This window comes from Panulirus ornatus, chromosome 37 (assembly GCF_036320965.1).
Source record: "Panulirus ornatus isolate Po-2019 chromosome 37, ASM3632096v1, whole genome shotgun sequence".
In the NCBI taxonomy this organism is placed as follows: domain Eukaryota; kingdom Metazoa; phylum Arthropoda; class Malacostraca; order Decapoda; family Palinuridae; genus Panulirus; species Panulirus ornatus.
In genome coordinates, this window is record NC_092260.1 from 7,458,584 (window position 1) to 7,484,620 (window position 26,037).

At 45.0% G+C, this 26,037-nt stretch overlaps 1 long non-coding RNA gene across 1 annotated transcript in view; it reads left to right on the forward strand.

Annotated features, from left to right (window-relative positions):
* The window catches only part of LOC139760702 (uncharacterized), a 39,974-nt gene that overhangs the window by 3,031 nt on the left and 10,906 nt on the right, over positions 1-26,037 (forward strand). The window contains exon 2 of the long non-coding RNA XR_011715387.1: positions 9,151-9,262. This is a non-coding gene — a long non-coding RNA (uncharacterized lncRNA). The remainder of the gene's footprint in view (positions 1-9,150; positions 9,263-26,037) is intronic.

Sequence of the window (26,037 nt, forward strand, 5' to 3'; positions counted from 1 at the left end):
ACATTACCACAGCCGATACACTACCACACCTGACACACTACCACATCCGACACACTGACATACCCGACACAATAACACACCTGACACGCTACAACACTCGACACACGACCACACCCGACACACTACCACACACGACACAATACCACACCCGACACACTACCACACCTGACGCACTACAACGCTCGACACTACCACACCCGACACACTAACACACCTGACACACTACCACACCCGACTCACTACAGCACCCGACACACTACAACACCCGAAACACTAACACACCCGACACACTACCACACCTGACACACTACCACACCCGATACACTACTCCACCCGACACACTAACACAACTGACACACCACCACACCCGATTCACTATAACACCCGACTCACTGCAACACCCGACACACTACAACACCCGACACACTACAACACGCGACACAACCACACCCGACATACTACCACACGGGACACACTGCAACACCCAACACACTACCACACCCGACATACTACCACACGTGACACACTACAACACCCGACACATTACCACACCCCACTCAATACAACACTCGACACAATACCACACCCAACATGCACCCGACATACTACCACACCTGACACACTGCAACACCCGACACACTAACACACCCGACACACTACTATACCGGACACACTACCACACCTGACACACTGCCACACCCGACACACTACCACATCCGACACACTACCACACCCGACACACTAACACACCAGACACACTCAACACCTGACACACTACCACACCTGACACACTACAACACCCGACGGACTATCACACCCGAAACACTATCACACCCGACACACTACTACTCCCGACTCACCACAACACCCGACACAATACCACACCCAACATGCACACGACACACTACCACACCGGGAATACTACCACACCTGACACGCTACCACACCCGACACACTACCACACCAGGCATACTACCACACCTGACACACTACCACACCCGACACACTACCACACCCGACACGCTACCACACCCGACATACTACCACACCCGACATACTACCACACCTGACACTACAACACCCGACACACTAACACACCCGACACACTACTACACCCGACACACTACCACACCTGACACTACCACACCCGACACACTAACATACCCGACACACTACCACATCTGACACATTACCACACCCGATACACTACCACACCTGACACACTACCACACCCGACACAGTAACATACCCGACACACTACCACACCTGACACACTACAACACTCGACACACTACCACACCCGACACACTACCACACCCGACACAATACCACACCCGACACTCTACCACACCTGACGCACTACAACACTCGACACACTACCACACCCGACACACTAACACACCTGACACACTACCACACCCGACTCACTACAACACCCGACACACTACAACACCCGAAACTCTAACACACCCGATACACTACCTCACCCGACACACTAACACACCTGACACACTACCACACCCGACACACTACAACACCCGACACACTAACACACCCGACACACTACCCCACCCGACACACTAACAAACCTGACACACTACAACGCCCGACACACTACAACACCCGACATACTACCACACCTGACACTACCACACCCGACACACTACAACACCCGACACACTACAACACCCGACATACTACCACACCCGACACACTATCACATCTGACACACTACCACACCCGACACACTACAACACCTGACACGCTACCACACCCGACACACTACAACACACTAACACATCCGACACACTACAACACCCGACACACTACCACACCCGACACACTAATACACCCGACACACTACCACACCTGACGTACTACCACACCCGAGACACTATCACACCCGATACACTACCACACCCGACACACTAATACACCCGACACACTACCACATCTGACGCACTACCACACCCGACACACTAAACACCCGACACACTATCGGCACACTAACACACCTGACACACTGCCACACATGACACACTAATACACCCGACACACTACCACACCTGACATACTACCACACCCGACACACTACCACACCTGACACATTACCACACCTGACACACTAACATAATCGACACTCTACCACACCCGACACACTACCACGCCCGACACACTACCACACCTGACACAGTAACACACCCGATACACTGCCCCACCCGACACACTAACACACCTGACACACCACCACACCCGACTCACTGCAACACCCGAAACACTACAACACCCGATACACTACAACACCCGATATACTACCACACCCGACATAATACCACACGTGACACACTACAACACCCGACACACTACCATACCAGACATACTACCACACGTGACACACTACAACACCAGACACACTACCACACCCGACTCACTACAACCCCCGACAGAGTACCACACCCAACACGCACCCGACATACTACCACACCTAACACAACACCCGACATACTACCACACCCGACACACTAACTCACCCGACACACTACCTCACCTGACACACTACCACACCTGACTCACTACCACACCCGACACACTACAACACCCGACACGCTACCATAACTCGACACACTACAACGCCTGACACACTAACACATCCGACACACTACCACACCCGACACACAAACACACCAGACACACTACCACACCTGACACACTAGCACACCCGACACACCAACATACCCGACACACTACCACACCTGATGCATTACCACACCCGATATACTACCACACCTGACACACTACCACACTCGACACACTAACATACCCGACACACTACCACACCTGACGCACTACAACACTCGACACACTACCACACCCGACACACTAACACACCTGACACTATCACACCCGACTCACTACAACACCCGACACACTACAACACCCGAAACTCTAACACACCCGATACACTACCTCACCCGACACACTAATACACCTGATATACTACTACACCCGACACACTACAACACCCGACACACTAACACACCCGACACGCTACCCCATCCGACACACTAACAAACCTGACACACCACAACACCCGACTCATTACAACACCCGACATACTACCACACCTGACACTACCACACCCAACACAATACAACACCCGACACACTATAACACCCGACATACTACCACACCCGACACACTACCACATCTGACACACTACCACACCCGACACACTACAACACTTGGCACGCTACCACACCCGAGACAATACAACACCTGACACACTAACACATCCGACACACTACAGCACCCGACACTCTACCACACCCGACACACTACCACACCTGACACACTACCACACCCGACACACTAACACGCTCAACACACTACCACACCCGACACACTACCACACCTGACACACTAACACACCCTACACACTACCACACCTGACACACTTACATACTCGACACACTACCACACTCGACACACTACTACACCTGACACACTACCACACCTGACACACCACCACACCTGATACACTAACATACTCGACACACTACCACACCCGACACACTAATACGCTCAACACACTACCACACCCGACACACTACCACACCTGACACACTAACACACCCTACACACTACCACACCTGACACACTTACATACTCGACACACTAGCACACCCGACACACTACCACACCTGACACACCACCACACCTGATACACTAACATACTCGACACACTACCACACCCGACACACTACCACACCCGACACACTACCAGACCTGACACACTACCACACCCAATACACTACCCCACCCGACACGCTAACACACCTGACACACCACCACACCCGACTCACTACAACATCCTATACACTACAACACCCGACACACTACCACACCCGACATACTACTACACGTGACACACTACAACACCCGACACACTACCACACCCGACATACTACCACACGCGACACACCACAACACCCGACACACTACCACACCCGATTCACTACAACACCCGACACAATACCACACCTGACACACTACAACATCCGACACACTACCACACCCGACACAGTAACACACCCGACACACTACCACACCTGACACACTACCACACCTGACTCACTACCACACCCGACACACTAAAACATCCGACACACTACCACACCCGACACACTAACACACCAGACACACTACCACACCTGACACACTACCACACCTGACACACTACAGCACCCGACACACTACAACACTCGACACACTACCACACCCGAAACACTACCACAACCGACACACTGCCACACCCGACTTACCACAACACCCTACACCTCATCCAACATGCACCCGACACACTACCACATCCGGCACATTACCACACCCGACACGCTACCACACCCGACATACTACCACACCTGACACTACAACACCCGAAACACTAACACACCTAAAACACTACAACACCCGATACACTACCACACCTGACACACTACCACACCCGACACACTAACATACCCGACACACTACCACACCCGACACACTAACATACCCGACACGCTACCACACCTGACACACTACAACACTCGACACACTACCACATCCGACACACTACCACACCCAATACAGTACCACACCCGACACACTACCACACCTGAAGCACTACAACAGTCGACAAACTACCACTCTCGACACACTAACACACCTGACACACAACCACACCCAACTCACTACAACACCTGACATACTACCACACCTGACACACTACAACACTCGACACACTACCACACCCAACACACTACCACACCCGACACAGTACCTCACCCGACACACTACCACACCTGACGCACTACAACACTCGACACACTACCACACCCGACACACTAACACACCTGACACACTACCACACCGAGCTCACTACAACACCCGACACACTACAACACCCAAAACACTAACACACCCGTTACACTACCCCACCCGACACACTAACACACCTGACACACCACCACACCCGACTCACTATAACACTTGACTCACTACAACACCCGATACACAACAACACCCGACACACTACAACACCCAACACACTACCACACCCGACATACTACCACACGTGACACACTACAACATCCGACACACTACCACACCCGACATACTACCACACGTGACACACTACAACACCCGACACACTACCACACCCGACTCACGATAACACCCGACACAATACCACACCCAACACGCACCCGACATACTACCACACCTGACACACTACAACACCCGACACACTACCACATCCGACACACAAACACACCCGACACACTACCACACCTGACACACTACCACACCTGACACACTATCACACCGGACACACTAACACATTCGACACACTACCACACCCGACACACTAACACACCAGACACAATAGCACACCTGACACACTACCACACCTGATACACTACAACACCCGACACATTACAACACCCGACACACTACCACACCGGAAACACTACCAAACCCGACACACTACCACACCCGACTCACCACAACAACCGACACAATACCACACCCAACATGCACCTGACACACTACCACACCCGGCATACTACCACACCCGACGCACTACAACACCCGACACACTACCACACCTGATACACTACCACACCCGACACACTAACATACCCGACACACTACCACACCTGACACATTACCACACCCGATACACAACCACACCTGACACACTACCACACCCAACACACTAACATACCCGACACACTTCCATACCTGACACACTACAACACTCGACACACTACCACACCCGACACACTAACACACCTGACACACTACCACACCCGATTCACCACAACACCCGACACACTACAACACCCGAAACACTAACACACCCGATACACTACCTCACCCGACACGCTATCACACCCGACACACTAGAACACCCGACACACTAACATACCTGACACACTACAACACTCGACACACTAACACACCTGACACTCTACAACTCCCGACACACTACAACACCCGACATACTACCACACTTGACACTACCACACCCGACACACTACCACACCCGACACACTACAACACCTGACACGCTACCACACCTGACACACTACAGCACCTGACACACTGCCACATCCGACACTGCAACACCAGACACACTACCACACCCGACACACTAATACACCTGACACACTACCACACGTGACACACTACCACACCCGACACACTAACACACCCGACACACTAACACACCAGACACACTACCACACCTGACACACTACCACACGTGACACACTACCACACCCGACACACTGTCAACATACAGATACCTAGGTAGGGATGTTGGATTCACTACTGAGATTATGAAGGTAAAAGTAATTCAAATTCTCATTCTGTGTAAAGGGAGATTACTGGTGAGCCCGAGGGCTTTGGCGTGTTGTGGTAAAGGATCAGGGTTCCCGTATTAAGAAGGATGTATATTGTGGCTGTGAGGAATGGTTGAGAAGACTTCAAGTGATGCCAAATGATGCCATGAGAATAATCTTAAGATATCAGATGGACGTACAATGATTGAGATCATGAAAATGGAATTCGATTACAGAGCATATCATAGAGGTATACTGCTTGTACAATGATGTACATAAGACGGTATGAAAAATATAAGGACATTTTTGCAGGCAAGGAAAGAGACGATACATAAAAGAACTCATTAAAAAAAAATAATGGGGATTGTGATTTGATATACTGTTGTAAATCTTTCCAGGAAGGTTATAAGTATCTAGCCTGAGAGGAACATGAGATAGAAATAGATAAAGTAGGTCTCATGATGGAGAAAGGCAGGTGCAGGTGGAAAGACTCAGCATATATGAGGTTAAGACTGGGATACAGATATCCCTGGCAGCTTGGTGTGAGGGAAGTGAGGACGACAGAGAATGTGGAGAGTTTAGAGCACTCAGACCCCACGTCCTGCCACACTGTGTACTCGAGTGTTCGTGATGTAAGTAATGTACCACAACAAACACAATGGATGTGCAGTACTGGTGGGGCAGACGTATTATACACTGACCACCAGGATGATAACTGTCATAATGTGTATGACAGTGTATGTATGACAGGGACACGAACCCTGTGAGGGACATTTCCTGGACTGGGGTTGGTATAACTTATGTCACTATAACCGTTTGAGATGTTGTTTATTTCTGATCTCAATAATGATGTCCTCATTTGACACCTTACCACACCTGCATGAGCACTACAAGTGAGGCACAACACACCAGCAACACTACCACACCTGACAGGCTACCACACCAGCAACACTACCACACCTGACAGGCTACCACATCAGCAACACTACCACACCTGACAGGCTACCACATCAGCAACACTACCACACCTGACAGGCTACCACACCAGCAACACTACCACACCTGACAGGCTACCACACCAGCAACACTACCACACCTGACAGGCTACCACACCAGCAACACTACCACACCTGACAGGCTACCACACCAGACACACCACCACACCTGACAGGCTACCACACCAGACACACCACCACACCTGACAGGATACCACACCAGACACACTACCACACCTGACACGCTACCACATCAGCAACACCACCACACCTGACACGCTACCACATCAGCAACACTACCACACCTGACAGGCTACCACATCAGCAACACTACCACACCTGACAGGCTACCACACCAGCAACACTACCACACCTGACAGGCTACCACACCAGCAACACTACCACACCTGACAGGCTACCACACCAGCAACACTACCACACCTGACAGGATACCACACCAGCAACACTACCACACCTGACAGGCTACCACACCAGCAACACTACCACACCTGACAGGCTACCACACCAGACACACCACCACACCTGACAGGATACCACACCAGACACACTACCACACCTGACACGCTACCACATCAGCAACACCACCACACCTGACACGCTACCACATCAGCAACACTACCACACCTGACAGGCTACCACATCAGCAACACCACCACACCTGACAGGCTACCACACCAGACACACCACCACACCTGACAGGCTACCACACCAGACACACTACCACACCTGACAGGCTACCACACCAGCAACACTACCACACCTGACAGGCTACCACACCAGCAACTCTACCACACCTGACAGGCTACCACACCAGACACACTACCACACCTGACAGGCTACCACACCAGACACACTACCACACCTGACAGGCTACCACACCAGACACACTACCACACCTGACAGGCTACCACACCAGACACACTACCACACCTGACAGGCTACCACACCAGACACACTACCACACCTGACAGGCTACCACACCAGACACACTACCACACCTGACAGGCTACCACACCAGACACACTACCACACCTGACAGGCTACCACACCAGACACACTACCACACCTGACAGGCTACCACAACAGACACACTACCACACCTGACAGGCTACCACACCAGACACACTACCACACCTGACAGGCTACCACAACAGACACACTACCACACCTGACAGGCTACCACACCGGACGCACTACCACACCTGTAACACTTCCACACCCGCAACACTTCTATACCAGGCACACGACCATATCTGCAACACTATCACAAATGACACACAATCACACCTGACACTGCCATGCCTGCAACACTATTATACTCGACACACTTACACACTTGACACATAACTACACCTGTAAAACTACCACGTAAGACACTACCACACCTGCCACACTACCACACCTGAAACAATACCTCACCTCACACTGCTACACCAGGCAAGACCAGACCTGACACAGTACCACACATGACCTACTAGAACACCTGACACAGTACCACACATGACCTACCAGGACACCTGACAGTACCACACATGACCTACCAGGACACCTGACAGTACCACACATGACCTACCAGGACACCTGACACATTACCACACATGATCTACCAGGACACCTGACACAGTACCACACGAGCAACACGAACACCTGCTGGTGTGTGTGTGTGTGTGTGTGTGTGTGTGTGTGTTGGCTTCACGAGACCAGAGTCAGGCACACTGGTGACCCATACTGTCATCATCCTTCGGCAGGAGTGTCGGAGATGGGGAGTGGTGGCGGCGGCGGAGGGGCGTCGCCCCCGATCCTGGTGTTGCCTGCCCAGGGCGGCGGTTCCTCACCCTCCACCAGGACCTCCCCTCACGGGTGAGTGAACACAGGCGCTCGTCTTTGTGGTGTTAACTATATCATGAGAGGAACAGGATATTCATGTCTCTCTCTCTCTGTCTGTCTCTCTCTGTCTGTCTGTCTGTCTCTCTCTCTCTCTCTCTCTCTCTCTCTCTCTCTCTCTCTCTCTCTTGGTAGAGTGATAGAAACACATGTCAAGACACATGATCAGTAATAACGTTATACATACATAAGGACCAACACGGATCAACCACACGTAAGTAGATGCAAACTCGAACTGTAATTATCTTACACAAGACCACTCTACGTATGGTGTAGCGATTAGCGTGTTCCTGACCGTAACGCATTCACGGGCCGCCCAGGGTCGAGCGCATGGGTTCGAATCCTGGTTGCGGCAGTCGGCCCAGCTATTCATCCTTATTTAGAGGTTAGTCGATAAAAGCTAAGCTATATATATAAGTTGTTTCTATAAACTATAATGAGAGGAAAGTAAATAAGTTCTGTTCTTCCTGACTCTGCCAAAGGCATTCGAGGAAAGAAAACTGCATGGAATTCTGTTGACAAACAACAGCGAAAGAAAGAATTATTAAAGATAAAAATAGGAAGATACGTCAAAGAATATCTAGCAGAAAATCCATAGCCTTCATCCATTCCTGGCGCTACCCCGCCCCACAGGAAACAGTATCGCTACCTCCTGCTTCAGTGAGGTAGAGCCAGAAAAACAGACAAAAAAGGCCACATTCGTTCACACTCAGTCTCTAGCTATCATATGTAATGCTCCCTATCCACATCCACGACCCACAGACCTTTCCATGGTTTACCTCAGACGTTTCACATGCTCTGGATCAGTCCATTGACAGCATGTCAACCCCAGTATACCACATCTTTCCATTTCACTCTATTCCTTGCACGCCTCTCACCCTCCTGTATGTTCAGGACCCAATCGCTCAAAATCTTTTTCACTCCATCCTTCCGCTTCCAATTTGGTCTCCTGTTTCTCCCTATTCCCTCCACCTCTGACACATATCCTCTTTGTCAACCTTTCCTCACTCATTCTTTCCATATGCCCAAACCACTTCAACACACCCTCTTCTGCTCTCTCAAGCACACCCTTTTTATTACCACAAATCTCTCTTACCCTTTCATAACTTACTCGATCATACCACCGCACACCACATATTGTCCTCAAACATTTCATTTCCAACACATCCACCCTCCTCCGCACAACCCTATCTATAGCCTACGCCTCGCAACCATATGATATTGCTGTTACTACTATTCCTAAAAACATACCCATTTCGCTCTCCGAGATAAAGTTCTCTCTTTCAACACATTCTTCATCGCTTCCGGAACTTTCACAACCTCCCCAACCCTATGACTCACTTCTACTTCCATGGTTCCATCCGCTGCTAAGTCCACTCAAAGATATGTAAAACATTTCACTTCCTCCAATTTTTCTCCATTCAAACTTACATCCCAGTTAACTTGTTTCTCAACCCTAATAACCTTGCTCTTATTATCATTTACTCTCAGCTTTCTCCTTTCACACACTCTTCCAAATTTAGTCACCAACTGCAGCTTCTCACTTGAATGAGCAACCAGTGCAGTATCATCAGCGAATAACATTTAACTCACTTCCCAGGCGCTCTCATCCTCAACAGATTGCATACTCGCCCCTCTCTCCAAAACTCCTGCATCATCTCCATAGTCACTCCATCCATAAACAAGATAAACAACCATGGGGACATCACCCACCCCTGTCGCAGACCAACCAATCACTCTTCTCTCTTCCTAATCGTACACATGCCTTACACCCTTGGTAAATACTTGGTAAATAATGCCTTTGACCATCTCTCCTACTCACATACGTATACTTATATATATCTTTTTTTAATCCAGATATCTCCAATCACCAGTCTTTCTTCAGAACTTGAATCCACAAACTCATCACCATTTCCATTCACAGCACTGAATACCCCATGTACCCAAATCATATCCTGAACTGCCACATTGCCCACCACATTTAAATCACCCATCACTAATACCCGGTCTCGTGCACCAAAACTGCTGACACACTCATTCAACTTCTCCTAAAACATTTGCCTCTCAAGATCTTTCTTCTCCATCAATCTAAAATTTTCTTCCTTACACTATCACAAACTTCCACAAACCCTGCTGTAGGAGTAGTGCTACTCCTTCCTTAGCTTTTGTCAGCCCCTGACTTTACTCCCAAGACTTTTCCAGACCATTCTTCCCCTTTACCCGAGAGCTTCGTTTTACTCAGAGCCAGAACATCCATGTTTCTTTCCTCAAACATACTACCTATCTCTCCTTTCTTCTCACACTTTCAGACACTCCAATCTGAGCTTTCGAAGAGGATGAGCATTCCTCGTTTGCCTCCTTCTGTTTCCTCTTTTAGAATACTTTCCATGTATTCCCTGGGTGTCGTAGAAGGCGACTAAAAGGGATGGAAGAGGGGCGCTGGAAATCCTCAACTCCAGTTTTTACTTTTCCAAATGAAGGAATAGAAAAGGGGGCCAAGTAAGGATTTTTCCTCTGAGGCTCAGTCCTCTGTTCGTGACGCTACGTCGCTAACGCGAGAAATGGCGAATATGTATATATATATATATATATATATATATATATATATATATATATATATATATATATATATATATATATACATCTATTTGTTATTTATTAATTTTTTATACTTCGTTGCTGTCTCCCGCGTTAGCGAGGTAGCACAAGGAAACAGACGAAAGAATGGCCCGACCCACCCACATACACATGTATATACATACATGTCCACACACGCACATATACATACCTATACATTTCAACGTATACATATATATACATACACGGAAACACTTATATACACATGTACATAATTCATTCTTGCTGCCTTTATTCATTCCCGTCGCCACCCCGCCACAAATGAAATGACGCCCCCTTCCCCCGCATGCGCGCGAGGTAGCACTAGGAAAAGACAACAAAGGCCACATTCGTTCACACTGTCTCTAGCTGTCATGTATAATGCGCCGAAATCACAGCTCCCTTTTCACATCCAGGCTCCACAAAAACTTTCCATGGTTTACCCCAGACGCTTCACATTCCCTGGTTCAATCCATTGACAGCACGTCGACCCCGGTATACCACATCGTTCCAATTCACTCCATTCCTTGCACGCTTTTCACCGTCCTGCATGTTTAGGCCCCGATCGCTCAAATTCTTTTTCACTCCACCCTTTCACCTCCAATTTGGTCTCCCACTTCTCCTTCCATCCACCTCTGACACATATATCCTCTTTGTCAATCTTTCGTCGCTCATTCTCTCCATGTGACCAAACCATTTCAAAACACCCTCTTCTGCTCTCTCAACCACACTCTTTTTATTACCACACATCTCTCTTACACTTTCACTACTTAATCGATTAAACCACCTCACACCACATATTGTCCTCAAATATCTCATTTCCAACACATCCATCTTTCTCCACACAACTCTATATATAGCCCACGCCTTGCAACCATATGACATTGTTGTAACCACCATTCCTTCCAACATACCAATTCTTGCTTTCCGAGATAATGTTCTCGACTTCCACACATTTATCAACGCTCCCAGAACTTTCGCCCCCTCCCCCACCCTGTGACTCACTTCCGCCTTCATGGTTCCATCCGCTGCCAAATCCACTCCCAGATATCTAAAACACTTCAATTAATCCAGCTTTTCTCCATTCAAACTTACCTCCCAATTGACTTGTCCTTCAACCCTACTGTACCTAATAACCTTGCTCTTATTCACATTTACTCTCAGCTTTCTTCTTTCTCGCACTTCACCAAACTCAGTCACCAGCTTCTGCAGTTTCTCACCCGAGTCAGCTGCCAGCGCTGTATCATCAGCGAACAACAACTGACTCACTTCCCAAGCCCTCATCCACAACAAACAGCATACTTGCCCCTCTCTCTAAAACTCTTGCATTCACCTCCCTAACAACCCCATCCATAAACAAATCAAACAACCATGGAGACATCGCGCACCCCTGCCGCAAACCAACATTCACTGAGAACAAATCACTTTCCTCTCTTTCTACTCGTACACATGCCTTACATCCCCGATAAAAACTTTTCACTGCTTCTAGCAACTTGCCTCCCACACCATATATTCTTAATACCTTCCTCAGAGCATCTCTATCAACTCTATCATATGCCCTCTTCAGATCCATAAATGCTACATACAAATCCATTTGCTTTTCTAAGTATTTCACACATACATTCTTCAAAGCAAACATCTGATCCACACATCCTCTACCACTTCTGAAACCACACTGTTCTTCCCCAATCTGATGCTCTGTACATGTTTTCACGCGCTCAGTCAATACCCTCCCATATAATTTCCCAGGTATACTCAACAAACTTATACCTCTGTAATTTGAGCACTCACCTTTATCCCCTTTGCCTTTGTACAATGGCACTATGCATGCATTCCGCCAATCCTCAGGCACCTCACCATGAGTCATGCATACATTGAATATCATTACCAACCATTTAACAACACAGTCACCCCCTTTTTTAATAAATTCCACTGCAATACCATCCAAACCTGTTGCCTTGCCGGCTTTCATCTTCCGCAAAGTTTTTACTACCTCTCACCTCGCACAGCACCTCGACCAAAACATCCTATATCTGCCACTCTATCATCAAACATATTCAACAAACCTTCAATACTCACTCCGTCTCCTTCTCACATCACCACTACTTGTTATTACCTTCCATTAACCCCCTTCACCGATGTTCCCATTTGCTTTCTTGTCTTACGCACTTTATTTACCTCCCTCCAAAACATCTTTTCATTCTCACCAAAATTTGATGATACTCTCTCCCACCAGGTCTCATTTGCCCTCTTTTTCACCTCTTTCACCTTTCTCTTGACTTCCTGCCTCTTTCTTTTATACATCTCCCAGTCATTTGTACTATTTCCCTTTCAAAATTGTCCAAATGCCTCTCTCTTCTCTTTCACTAATAATCTTACTTCTTCCTCCCACCACTCACTACCCTTTCTAATCTGCCCACCTCCCACTCTTCTCATGCCACAAGCATCTTTTGCGCAAGCCATCACTGGTTCCCTAAATACATCCTATTCCTCCCCCACTCCCCTTAAGTCCTTTGCTCTCATCTTTTTCCATTCTGCGCTCAGTCTCTCCTGGTACTTTCACACAACTCTCCTTCCCAAGCTCACTTACTCTCACCACTCTCTTCACCCCAACATTCTCTCTTCTTTTCTGAAAACCTCTACAAATCTACACCTTCACCTCCACAAGATAATGATCAGACATCCCTCCAGTTACACCTCTCAGCACATTAACATCCAAAAGTCTCTCTTTCACGCGCCTATCAATTAACACGTAATCCAATAACGCTCTCTGGTCATCCCTCCTACTTAAATACGTATACTTATGTATATCTCTCTTTTTACACCAGGTATTTCCAATCACCAGTCATTTTACAGCACATAAATCTACAAGCTCTTCACCATTTCCATTTATAACACTGGACACCCCATTTACACCAATTATTTCCTCAACTGCCACATTATTCACCTTTGCATTCAAATCACCCATCACTATAACCCGGTCTCGTGCATCAAAACTACTAACACACTCACTCAGCTGCTTCCAAAACACTTACCTCTCATGATCTTTCTTCTCATGCCCAGGTGCATAGGCACCTATAATCACCCATCTCTCTCCATCCACTTTCAGTTTTACCCATATCAGTCTAGAGTTTACTTTCTTACACTCTGTCACATACTCCCACCACTCCTGTTTCAGGAGTAGTGCTACTCCTTCCCTTGCTCTGTCTTCTCACCAACCCATGACTTTACTCCCAAGACATTCCCAAAACGCTCTTCCCCTTTACCCTTGAGCTTTGTTTCACTCAGAGCCAAAACATCCAGGTTCCTTTCCTCAAACATACTACCTATCTCTTATTTTACTCATCTTGGTTACATCCACAGACATTTAGACACTCCACTCTGAGACTTCGAGGAGGATGAACACTCCCCGCGTGACTCCTTCTTTTGTTTCCCCTCTTAGAAAGTTAAAATACAAGGAGGGGAGGGTTTCTAGCCCTCCGCTACCGTACCTTTAAGCCGCCTTCTACGACACGTGAGGAATGTACATATATATATATATATATATATGTATATATATATATATATATATATATATATATATATATATATATATATATATATATATATATATATATATATATATATTGGAAAGGATCACAATTTTGCGCGTGAACAAGATATTCCTATGAGTCCACAGGGAAAATGAAACACGATAAGTTCCCAAGTGCACTTTCGTGTAATAATCACATCATCAGGGGAGACACAAGAGAGAAATATAGCAGTCAGTTGATATACATCGAAGAGACGAAGCTAGGACGCTATTTGGAAAACATGTGATTGTCCAAAACATACAACGAGCGTTCATAAACTTCTCATTTTACAAATTTTATCAACACTAAAGTTATCTAATTTGTATAGGCCATCACTAATATTCTTTGTGTATTTAATAAGAGAAGATTCAATGATATTTCTCTTGGTAATAGAGTTAGAGTTGATAACTGAGATGGCGTTACTCCAGTCAATGCAATGATCATAGTTTTTAACGGGATTAAACAAGGCATTTGATTCTTGTCCCGTTCTTATACTATATTTATGTTACTTAAGTCTAACAGAAAGATCCTTATCAGTCTGACCAACATAAAATTTATCACAGTTTCCACAAGGCACTTTATAGATACATCCAAGAGAATTTTCTGGTGAATTCCTGATTAAGATATTCTTTATAGTATTATTGTTGCTAAAGGCAACATTTACATTAAAGGACTTAAGCAACATGGGAAGCAAAGTGAAATTATTATCAAAAGGGAGAACTAAAAGATTCTTGGTGTCAATGGGAGGTTTGGGCTCAACTCTATAAAATGATTTCTTTGCTAACTTACCAAGAGAAATATCATTGAATCTTCTATTATTAAATACACAAAGAATTATAATCTTGATATTAGTGATGGTCTATACAAATTAGATAACTTTATTGTTGATAAAATTTGTAAAATGATAAGTTCATCAACGCTCGTTGTATGTTTTGGACAATCACATGTTTACTAAATGGCATCCTAGCTTCGTTTCTTCGATGTATATCAACTGACCGCTATATTTCCCTCTTGTGTCTCCCCTGATGATGTGATTATTGCACGAAAGTGCACTTGGGAACTTATCGTGTTTCATTTTCCCCGTGGACTCATAGGAATATATATATATATATATATATATATATATATTATATATATATATATATATATATATATATATATATATATATTTATTTATTTATTTATTATACTTTGTCGCTGTCTCCCGCGTTGCGAGGTAGCGCAAGGAAACAGACGAAAGAAATGGCCCAACCCCCCCCCCCCCCATACACATGTATATACATACGTCCACACACGCAAATATACATACCTACACAGCTTTCCATGGTTTACCCCAGACGCTTCACATGCCTGGTTCAATCCATGACAGCACGTCGACCCCGGTATACCACATCGTCCAATTCACTCCATTCCTTGCCCTTTTCACCGTCCTGCATGTTCAGGCCCCGATCGCATCAAATCTTTTTCACTCCACCCTTTCACCTCCAATTTGGTCTCCCACTTCTCCTTTCCTCCACCTCCGACACATATATCCTCTTGGTCAATCTTTCGTCACTCATCTCTCCATGTGACCAAACCATTTCAAAACACCCTCTTCTGCTCTCTCAACCACGCTCTTTTCATTTCCACACATCTCTCTTACACTTTCACTACTTAATCGATTAAACCACCTCACACCACATATTGTCCTCAAATATCTCATTTCCAACACATCCATCTTTCTCCACACAACTCTATATATAGCCCACGCCTTGCAACCATATGACATTGTTGTAACCACCATTCCTTCCAACATACCAATTCTTGCTTTCCGAGATAATGTTCTCGACTTCCACACATTTATCAACGCTCCCAGAACTTTCGCCCCCTCCCCCACCCTGTGACTCACTTCCGCCTTCATGGTTCCATCCGCTGCCAAATCCACTCCCAGATATCTAAAACACTTCAATTAATCCAGCTTTTCTCCATTCAAACTTACCTCCCAATTGACTTGTCCTTCAACCCTACTGTACCTAATAACCTTGCTCTTATTCACATTTACTCTCAGCTTTCTTCTTTCTCGCACTTCACCAAACTCAGTCACCAGCTTCTGCAGTTTCTCACCCGAGTCAGCTGCCAGCGCTGTATCATCAGCGAACAACAACTGACTCACTTCCCAAGCCCTCATCCACAACAAACAGCATACTTGCCCCTCTCTCTAAAACTCTTGCATTCACCTCCCTAACAACCCCATCCATAAACAAATCAAACAACCATGGAGACATCGCGCACCCCTGCCGCAAACCAACATTCACTGAGAACAAATCACTTTCCTCTCTTTCTACTCGTACACATGCCTTACATCCCCGATAAAAACTTTTCACTGCTTCTAGCAACTTGCCTCCCACACCATATATTCTTAATACCTTCCTCAGAGCATCTCTATCAACTCTATCATATGCCCTCTTCAGATCCATAAATGCTACATACAAATCCATTTGCTTTTCTAAGTATTTCACACATACATTCTTCAAAGCAAACATCTGATCCACACATCCTCTACCACTTCTGAAACCACACTGTTCTTCCCCAATCTGATGCTCTGTACATGTTTTCACGCGCTCAGTCAATACCCTCCCATATAATTTCCCAGGTATACTCAACAAACTTATACCTCTGTAATTTGAGCACTCACCTTTATCCCCTTTGCCTTTGTACAATGGCACTATGCATGCATTCCGCCAATCCTCAGGCACCTCACCATGAGTCATGCATACATTGAATATCATTACCAACCATTTAACAACACAGTCACCCCCTTTTTTAATAAATTCCACTGCAATACCATCCAAACCTGTTGCCTTGCCGGCTTTCATCTTCCGCAAAGTTTTTACTACCTCTCACCTCGCACAGCACCTCGACCAAAACATCCTATATCTGCCACTCTATCATCAAACATATTCAACAAACCTTCAATACTCACTCCGTCTCCTTCTCACATCACCACTACTTGTTATTACCTTCCATTAACCCCCTTCACCGATGTTCCCATTTGCTTTCTTGTCTTACGCACTTTATTTACCTCCCTCCAAAACATCTTTTCATTCTCACCAAAATTTGATGATACTCTCTCCCACCAGGTCTCATTTGCCCTCTTTTTCACCTCTTTCACCTTTCTCTTGACTTCCTGCCTCTTTCTTTTATACATCTCCCAGTCATTTGTACTATTTCCCTTTCAAAATTGTCCAAATGCCTCTCTCTTCTCTTTCACTAATAATCTTACTTCTTCCTCCCACCACTCACTACCCTTTCTAATCTGCCCACCTCCCACTCTTCTCATGCCACAAGCATCTTTTGCGCAAGCCATCACTGGTTCCCTAAATACATCCTATTCCTCCCCCACTCCCCTTAAGTCCTTTGCTCTCATCTTTTTCCATTCTGCGCTCAGTCTCTCCTGGTACTTTCACACAACTCTCCTTCCCAAGCTCACTTACTCTCACCACTCTCTTCACCCCAACATTCTCTCTTCTTTTCTGAAAACCTCTACAAATCTACACCTTCACCTCCACAAGATAATGATCAGACATCCCTCCAGTTACACCTCTCAGCACATTAACATCCAAAAGTCTCTCTTTCACGCGCCTATCAATTAACACGTAATCCAATAACGCTCTCTGGTCATCCCTCCTACTTAAATACGTATACTTATGTATATCTCTCTTTTTACACCAGGTATTTCCAATCACCAGTCATTTTACAGCACATAAATCTACAAGCTCTTCACCATTTCCATTTATAACACTGGACACCCCATTTACACCAATTATTTCCTCAACTGCCACATTATTCACCTTTGCATTCAAATCACCCATCACTATAACCCGGTCTCGTGCATCAAAACTACTAACACACTCACTCAGCTGCTTCCAAAACACTTACCTCTCATGATCTTTCTTCTCATGCCCAGGTGCATAGGCACCAATAATCACCCATCTCTCTCCATCCACTTTCAGTTTTACCCATATCAGTCTAGAGTTTACTTTCTTACACTCTGTCACATACTCCCACCACTCCTGTTTCAGGAGTAGTGCTACTCCTTCCCTTGCTCTGTCTTCTCACCAACCCAGGACTTTACTCCCAAGACATTCCCAAAACGCTCTTCCCCTTTACCCTTGAGCTTTGTTTCACTCAGAGCCAAAACATCCAGGTTCCTTTCCTCAAACATACTACCTATCTCCTATTTTACTCATCTTGGTTACATCCACAGACATTTAGACACTCCACTCTGAGACTTCGAGGAGGATGAACACTCCCCGCGTGACTCCTTCTTTTGTTTCCCCTCTTAGAAAGTTAAAATACAAGGAGGGGAGGGTTTCTAGCCCTCCGCTACCGTACCTTTAAGCCGCCTTCTACGACACGTGAGGAATGTACATATATATATATATATATATATGTATATATATATATATATATATATATATATATATATATATATATATATATATATATATATATATATATATATATATTGGAAAGGATCACAATTTTGCGCGTGAACAAGATATTCCTATGAGTCCACAGGGAAAATGAAACACGATAAGTTCCCAAGTGCACTTTCGTGTAATAATCACATCATCAGGGGAGACACAAGAGAGAAATATAGCAGTCAGTTGATATACATCGAAGAGACGAAGCTAGGACGCTATTTGGAAAACATGTGATTGTCCAAAACATACAACGAGCGTTCATAAACTTCTCATTTTACAAATTTTATCAACACTAAAGTTATTTAATTTGTATAGGCCATCACTAATATTCTTTGTGTATTTAATAATAGAAGATTCAATGATATTTCTCTTGGTAATAGAGTTAGAGTTGATAACTGAGATGGCGTTACTCCAGTCAATGCAATGATCATAGTTTTTAACGGGATTAAACAAGGCATTTGATTCTTGTCCCGTTCTTATACTATATTTATGTTACTTAAGTCTAACAGAAAGATCCTTATCAGTCTGACCAACATAAAATTTATCACAGTTTCCACAAGGCACTTTATAGATACATCCAAGAGAATTTTCTGGTGAATTCCTGATTAAGATATTCTTTATAGTATTATTGTTGCTAAAGGCAACATTTACATTAAAGGACTTAAGCAACATGGGAAGCAAAGTGAAATTATTATCAAAAGGGAGAACTAAAAGATTCTTGGTGTCAATGGGAGGTTTGGGCTCAACTCTATAAAATGATTTCTTTGCTAACTTACCAAGAGAAATATCATTGAATCTTCTATTATTAAATACACAAAGAATTATAATCTTGATATTAGTGATGGTCTATACAAATTAGATAACTTTATTGTTGATAAAATTTGTAAAATGATAAGTTCATCAACGCTCGTTGTATGTTTTGGACAATCACATGTTTACTAAATGGCATCCTAGCTTCGTTTCTTCGATGTATATCAACTGACCGCTATATTTCCCTCTTGTGTCTCCCCTGATGATGTGATTATTGCACGAAAGTGCACTTGGGAACTTATCGTGTTTCATTTTCCCCGTGGACTCATAGGAATATATATATATATATATATATATATATATATATATATATATATATATATATATATATATATATATATATATTTATTTATTTATTTATTATACTTTGTCGCTGTCTCCCGCGTCTGCGAGGTAGCGCAAGGAAACAGACGAAAGAAATGGCCCCCCACCCCCCCCCCCATACACATGTATATACATACGTCCACACACGCAAATATACATACCTACACAGCTTTCCATGGTTTACCCCAGACGCTTCACATGCCTTGATTCAATCCACTGACAGCACGTCAACCCCGGTATACCACATCGCTCCAATTCCCTCTATTCCTTGCCCTCCTTTCACCCTCCTGCATGTTCAGGCCCCGATCACACAAAATCTTTTTCACTCCATCTTTCCACCTCCAATTTGGTCTCCCTCTTCTCCTTGTTCCCTCCACCTCCGACACATATATCCTCTTGGTCAATCTTTCCTCACTCATCCTCTCCATGTGCCCAAACCACTTCAAAACACCCTCTTCTGCTCTCTCAACCACGCTCTTTTTATTTCCATACATCTCTCTTACCCTTACGTTACTCACTCGATCAAACCACCTCACACCACACATTGTCCTCAAACATCTCATTTCCAGCACATCCATCCTCCTGCGCACAACTCTATCCATAGCCCACGCCTCGCAACCATACAACATTGTTGGAACCACTATTCCTTCAAACATACCCATTTTTGCTTTCCGAGATAATGTTCTCGACTTCCACACATTCTTCAAGGCCCCCAGGATTTTCGCCCCCTCCCCCACCCTATGATCCACTTCCGCTTCCATGGTTCCATCCGCTGCCAGATCCACTCCCAGATATCTAAAACACTTCACTTCCTCCAGTTTTTCTCCATTCAAACTCACCTCCCAATTGACTTGACCCTCAACCCTACTGTACCTAATAACCTTGCTCTTATTCACATTTACTCTTAACTTTCTTCTTCCACACACTTTACCAAACTCAGTCACCAGTTTCTGCAGTTTCTCACATGAATCAGCCACCAGCGCTGTATCATCAGCGAACAACAACTGACTCACTTCCCAAGCTCTCTCATCCCCAACAGACTTCATACTTGCCCCTCTTTCCAAAACTCTTGCATTTACCTCCCTAACAACCCCATCCATAAACAAATTAAACAACCATGGAGACATCACACACCCCTGCCGCAAACCTACATTCACTGAGAACCAATCACTTTCCTCTCTTCCTACACGTACACATGCCTTACATCCTCGATAAAAACTTTTCACTGCTTCTAACAACTTTCCTCCCACACCATATATTCTTAATACCTTCCACAGAGCATCTCTATCAACTCTATCATATGCCTTCTCCAGATCCATAAATGCTACATACAAATCCATTTGCTTTTCTAAGTATTTCTCACATACATTCTTCAAAGCAAACACCTGATCCACACATCCTCTACCACTTCTGAAACCACACTGCTCTTCCCCAATCTGATGCTCTGTACATGCCTTCACCCTCTCAATCAATACCCTCCCATATAATTTACCAGGAATACTCAACAAACTTATACCTCTGTAATTTGAGCACTCACTCTTATCCCCTTTGCCTTTGTACAATGGCACTATGCACGCATTCCGCCAATCCTCAGGCACCTCACCATGAGTCATACATACATTAAATAACCTTACCAACCAGTCAACAATACAGTCACCCCCTTTTTTAATAAATTCCACTGCAATACCACTGCAAATATATATATATATATATATATATATATATATATTTGCAGGGAAGTAGTGAAATGACTGGTAGATGTATAAAAGAAAGCAGCAGGAGGACAAGAGAAAGGTGCAAGGGTTAAAAAAGAGGGCAAATGAGAGTTGGGGTGAGAGATTATCATGAAATTTTAGGAAGAATAGAATGATATTTTGGAAGTTGGTAAATATCGTGCGTAAGACAAGAGAACAAATGGGAACATAGGTGAAGGAAGCAAGTGGGGAAGTGATAACAGATAGTGATAGAGTGAGAAGGAGATGGAGTGAGTATTTTGAAGGTTTGTTTGGGTGTCTTGGTCGAGGTGATGTACGAAGTGAGAGGGTTAGGGAGAATGATTTGGTGAAGAGAGAAGAGGCAGTGAAAGCTTTGCAGAAGATGAAATCTGGCAAGGCGGCGGGTTTGAATGGTATTGCAGTGGAATCTATCAAAAAAATAGGGTTGTTGATTGGTTGGTAAGGATATTCACTGCATGTATGGATCATGGTGAAGTGCCTGAGGATTGGCTGAATGTATGCATAGTGCCATTGCACAAAGGCAAAGGGAGGTAAAGGTGAGCGTTCAAACTACAGAGGCATAAGTTTGTTGAGTATTACTGGGAAATTATAGGGGAGGGTATTGATTGGGAGGGTGAAGGCATGTACAGAACATCAGATTGGGGAAGAGCAGTGTGGTTTTAGAAGTGGTAGAGGATGTGTGGATCAGGTGTTTGCTCTGATGAATGTATGTGAGATATACTTAGAAAAACAAATGGATTTGTATGTTACATTTATGGATCTGGTGAAGGCATGTGATTGGGTTGATAGAGATACTTTGTGGAAGGTTTGAAGAGTATGTGGTGTGGGAGGTAAGTTGCTAGAAGCAATGAAATGCTTTTTACCAAGGATTTAAGGCATATGTACGAGTAGGAAGAGAGAAGGGTAACTGGTTCCCAGTGAATGTTGGTCTGCGGCAGGGGTGTGTGAAGTTCCCATGGTTGCTCATCTTGTTTATGGATGGAGTGGTTAGGGAGGTAACTGCGAGAGTTTTGGAGAGAGGGGCGAGTATGCGGTCTGTTGTGGATGAGAGGGCCTGGGAAGTGAGTCAGTTGTTGTTCGCCGATGATACACCTCTAGTGGCTGATTCGTGTGAGAAACTGCTGCGGTTGGTGACTGAGTTTGGAAAAGTGTGTAAAAGGAGAAAGTAGATGTGAATAAGAGCAAGGTTATTAGGTTCAGCAGGGTTGAGGGACGAGTTAATTGGGATGTAAGTTTGAATGGAGAAAAATTGGAGGAAGTGAAGTTTTTTAGATATCTGGGAGTGGATTAGCAGCGGATGGAGCCATGGAAGTGGAGAGCGATGAAGAATGTGTGAAAGGAGAGAACGTTATCTCGGAGAGCAAAAATGGGTGTTTGAAGGGATAGTAGTTCCAATATTGTTATATGGTTGCGAGGCATGGACCATTGATAGGGTTGCACGGTGGAAGGTGGATGTATTGGAAATGAAATGCTTGAGGACAATATGTGGTGTGAGGTGGGTTGAACGAGTAAGGGTAAGAGAAATGTATGGAAAAAGATTATGGTTGAGAGAGCAAAAGAGGGTGTGTTGAAATGGTGTGGACAAATGGAGAGAATGAGTGAGGAAAGATTGAGAAAGAGGATTTATGTGTCAGAGGTGGAGGGAACAAGGAGAAGCTGGAGACCAAACTGGAGATGGAAGGATGGAGTGAAAAAGATTTTGAGCGATCGGGGCCTGAACATACAGGAGGATGAAAGACATGCAAGGAATAGAGTGAACTGGAACGATGTGGTATACCGGGGTCGACGTACTGTCAATGGACTGAACCAGGGCATTTGAAGCTTCCGGGGTAAACAGTGGAAAGTTTTGTAGGGCCTAGATGTGGAAAGGGAGCTGTAGTTTCGATGCATTACACATGACAGCTAGAGACTGAGTGTAAACGAATGTGGCCTTTTTGCTTCTATTTCTGGTGCTGCTTCGCTGAAGCATGGGACAGCGATGCTGTTTTCCTGTGGACTGGGGTAGTGACAGGAATGGATAAAGACAAGCAACTATGAATATGTATATGTATGTAATGTCTGCGTATGTCTATGTTGATACGTTTAGGTATGTATATTTGCGTGTGTGGGCATTTATGTATGTGTATGTGTATATGAGTGGATGGGCCAGTCTTCGTCTGTTCCATGGCGCTTTATGGCGATTATGTATAAGAAAATAATTATGATAATGTCTTTCCTTCCTTTCTATCATGTACTCAGGACAAAAAAGGAGAGGACATAACTCTTATGCTCTGTCTCCAACATGACCAGATGCTCTTTCTCTTATACGATCCTTAAATTCCAGCTCTTGACCATGAACTACTAAAACATCAGCATCTATATATAATACTTTTAGTGTACCATTACCATTACCTAACGTCCTGCAGCAGAGGCGGGGTTGGTCAGTCCTCTTGCCTTATGGAGCGATTTCGTTTTCTGCCATCTGACTGTAATCTCTGCCTTTTCCATCTCTTCCCTTGACGCTTCATGAATACTGCACTGAAATCCACCTTGTTTTTGAGTTTCTTCATCTTTGTTAATTCCTCCTGACACCAAATCAAACGTTATATATGACTGGCTGTTCCTTTATGTCCTCTTTGTAAACACCAAGTGTTCCTCCTTCCTTTAACACAGGGACTGTACATGATAATTCTATTGCCTCGAGTAACACTTTAAGGATCTTTTATTTTTGTTCTTTTCTCTTTCCTCTTTATTTGGATTGGGTTCTTCCTCCAGTAAAAGAAAAAAAAAAGAATCAAAGATTTACGTTTGGTTAACTAATTTTTCTAACCTAGATCCCATCTTCCTGGCAGCCGAGTCATCAGTTTTGGTTCATCAACCTCTGTTACTCCAACTGTCTCTATAATCTCCCTTTTTGCTAATACCAACCAATGATCCTTTGTACTCTGCACATTTCTGAAATTCTCATCGACTGCACCATCCACTTTGCTAATTGTTCGGTCTCTGTCGATGAATATTATGGTATCTACAGCTTCACTCGGTTCCCTGAGCTTCTCAGTTTCAGTGTCCTCAGGTTTCTGTCCCACTTATACCTGTCAACATGCCCCGAGTCTTGCCCAGCCACAGACTCTGCACGTCCCTCCCCACTCCAACACTGTTTGTGCTCAGTGTTATGGACGTTTCCTCTCGTTCAACAGCCTCAACGACGTGCACAGTAGCCCCTCATGACTTCTGCACTCCTCTGGTCA